The sequence below is a fragment of the Balaenoptera physalus genome (genome assembly GCF_965194825.1).
Source record: "Balaenoptera physalus genome assembly, contig: HAP1_SCAFFOLD_2228, whole genome shotgun sequence".
Classification (NCBI taxonomy): Eukaryota; Metazoa; Chordata; class Mammalia; order Artiodactyla; family Balaenopteridae; genus Balaenoptera; species Balaenoptera physalus.
The window spans coordinates 6,152-9,565 of record NW_028124578.1 but is presented as its reverse complement, the minus strand read 5'-3'; the positions used below and the strand labels follow the sequence as shown (position 1 = coordinate 9,565).

General features: G+C 51.7%; 1 long non-coding RNA gene across 1 annotated transcript; it reads right to left on the bottom strand.

Annotated features, from left to right (window-relative positions):
* Positions 1-408: 408 nt before the first annotated feature.
* Positions 409-3,056, bottom strand: LOC309654199. The gene is made up of 2 exons (XR_014260010.1): positions 2,424-3,056; positions 409-648 (listed from the first exon to the last, which is right to left on the bottom strand). It is a non-coding gene; the product is annotated as an uncharacterized lncRNA (long non-coding RNA).
* Positions 3,057-3,414: the final 358 nt, after the last annotated feature.

The window sequence follows — 3,414 nt, the reverse complement described above, 5'->3', positions numbered from 1 at the left end:
GTGGGCCTGTCGGTTAATTTCCTGTTTCTGACCCTCTAAGGAAACCCTTCCAAAAAGCCTTTGGGACCCGCTTAGAGAGAACAGCTGCTAGGTTGATGCACAGAACATTAACCTAGATTCCAGCCCTGGGTCCCAATCATCCATCTTTCCCTGGAGGTTACGTTGCCCACAGAGGGATTCAAGCAGGGAGTTTGCCTTATACAACTGATCCATGAAACTGGGATGAGATGCAGGGCCACTCTCCTTGCCCTCACACTTCGTGGGCCGGAGAAGTTATCACGCCGCGAATTCAACACCCTTCCTCTACACGTGTGTACCCAAAAGAAGCGCTGGGCAGTGGGTGTTCTCAGGCCAAGAGCAGTCCTTGTTCTGGGCTGCACCTGCTCTGTGGTTCAAAGGTTCTCTGACTCTGCTCCTTTGGAAGCCTTTCAGAGCTGACGCTATCCCTGGGCTGCCAAAGCAAAGAGGCATAGCGGCCTTTCACACTGAAGGCATGGGCTTCTTTCCCTTTCAGAAAGTGTATGTTGCCCCTCCCAGGCTGGAGGCGTGTAAGTTGACATCATTTGCTCTGCCCCTGGAAAATGCAAGTGGTGTACTCGATTTCGGCTGCCTGGTGAAACAACTTGCAGTCACAGGCAGCCTGAGTACCTTTCCTGAAGTGTGATTCGTAGCTAGGTAAACTCGGCCTTTGGAGGCTAGATGGGAGCAAACATGTTCAAGTTGTGGGGAAAGTCTTTGACCTATGACCAATATGCTTGTGCTTGTGCGAGGCTTAGGCAGGAGCTTTGCAACGCATGGTTTTTACCTAAAGGTAAGCCGTCCCTTTGGGCTGAAGCAGGCGAGGGGTCTGAGACTATCACAGTCTGGGAAGCAGGGCCTCAGGTGAGTCTGCCAACTGACTGCCTGCCGTCCATCATATCCAGCTAAGAAAATAGGGCAAGGTTGATGGAACCCACTTACAACGAAATGTTTCTCTTCAGAATAGGAGATTTTGCTACCAGACGTCAGCAGCTCCTCTCCCTCAGAGTGCTGTTCTGGTGTAGACTAGGGAAAGCTCCCAGGGTCCCCAGCTTATGAACGGCTCTTTGCCCAGTTGGTTTCATCCGAGCCAGAGCCAGAGGGGCTGATCTCAACAAATAGGGCTGCACACCGTGAGCCCTTCAGTTAGGGCAGTCCTGAGCCAATGTGCCACCTAACTATGAAAGCAAAGTTTCCTTGCCACAGGAAAGCACACCGAGGCCTGGTGTTTTCTCTATGAAGTGGACGTGAGCTTGAGGGTGAGGCTTATACTACATTGTGGAAAAGCTCGGGGTTACGGCTCTCTTTCTCCCTCTCACGGTCCCATACCCTGGGCTCAGCCGTGGGGGAATGCTGAGTGGGAGAGGCTGCCTCTCTGCCGGACTCAGAAGGCTTCTTCCCTTTAGGGCAATTCCGTTTGTGTCTTACCTCGTGGAGGAGGAAAGAGGGCTCCTAGAGATATTCTGCCATGAAATACCTAACGACAGAGGATCTGGAGGAGCTGGTTTCTCGGTGGAAGGAGCCAAATCGCCTGCATTCCTAAGGTCTCTTTCAGAACTGCCAGACACTCTGCCGTCATAGGCCTAAGAACTGGAAAGAGTGACGGCATGGCAACACCTGGAATCCTAGGATGCAGTGGAAGTGCGACTCTCAAACTGGATGGAAGAAGCTTCCAAGCATAGTGTTCTTCCATTTACCAGAGAGAACCCAATAGTCTGAGGCTGGTAGCGTTGTTGCTGGAGACAACTGGCATCCCCGTGGGCCTGTTGGTCAATTTCCTGTTTCTGACCCTCTAAGGAAACCCTTCCAAAAAGCCTTTGGGACCCGCTTAGAGAGAACAGCTGCTAGGTTGATGCACAGAACATTAACCTAGATTCCAGCCCTGGGTCCCAATCATCCATCTTTCTCTGGAGGTTACGTTGCCCACAGAGGAATCAAGCAGGGAGTTTGCCTTATACAACTGACCCATGAAACTTGGATGAGATGCAAGGCTTCTCTCCTTGCCCTCACACTTCGTGGGCGGGAGAAGTTATCACGCAGCAGAATTCAACACCCTTCCTCTACACGTGTGTACCCAAAGGAAGCGCTGGGCAGTGGGTGTTCTCAGGCCAAGAGCAGTCCTTGTTCTGGGCTGCACCTGCTCTGTGGTTCAAAGGTTCTCTGAATCTACTCCTTTGGAAGCCTTTCAGAACTGACGCTATCCCTGGGCTGCCAAAGCAAAGAGGCATAGCGGCCTTTCACACTGAAGGCATGGGCTTCTTTCCCTTTCAGAAAGTGTATGTTGCCCCTCCCAGGCTGGAGGCGTGTAATTTGACACCATTTGCTCTGCCCCCGGAAAATGCAAGTGGTGTACTCTATTTGGGCTGCCTTGTGAAAAAACTTGCAGTCACAGTTATCCTGAGTACCTTTCCTGAAGTGTGATTCCTAGCTAGGTAAACTCGGCCTTTGGAGGCTAAATGATAGCAAACATGTTCAAGTAGTGGGGAAAGTCTTTGACCAATGACCAATATGCTTGTGCTTGTGCGAGGCTTAGGCAGGAAATTTCCAACACATGGTTTTTACCTTACCGTAAGCCGTCCCTTTGGGATGAAGCAGGCGAGGGGTCTGTATCACTGTCTGGGAAGCAGGGCCTCAGGTGAGTCTGCCAACTGACGGCCTGCCGTCCATCATAGCCAGCTAAGAAAATAGGGCAAGGTTGATGGAACCCACTTACAACGAAATGTTTCTCTTCAGAATATGAGATTTTGCTACCAGACGTCAGCAGCTCCTCTCCCTCAGAGTGCTGTTCTGGTGTAGACTAGGGAAAGCTCCCAGGGTCCCCAGCTTATGAACGGCTCTTTGCCCAGTTGGTTTCATCCGAGACAGAGCCAGAGGGGCTGATCTCAACAAATAGGCCTGCACACCGTGAGCCCTTCGGGTAGGGCAGTCCTGAGCCAATGTGCCACCTAACTATGAAAGCAAAGTTTCCTTGCCCCAGGAAAGCACACCGAGGCCTGGTGTTTTCTCTATGAAGTGGACGTGAGATTGAGGGTGAGGCCTATACTACCTTCTGGAAAAGCTCGGGGTACGGCTCTCTTTCTCCCTCTCACGGTCCCATATCCTTGGCTCAGCCGTGGGGGAATGCTGAGTGGGAGAGTCTGCCTCTCTGCCGGATTCAGAAGGCTTCTTCCCTTTAGGGCAATTCCGTTTGTGTCTTACTTCGTGGAGGAGGAAAGAGGGCTCCTAGCGATATTCTGCCATGAAATACCTAACGACAGAGGATCTGGAGGAGCTGGTTTCTCGGTGGAAGGAGCCAAAACGCCTGCATTCCTAAGGTCTCTTTCAGAACTACCAGACACTCTGCCGTCATAGGCCTAAGAACTGGAAATTGTGAGGGCATGGCAACACCTGGAATCC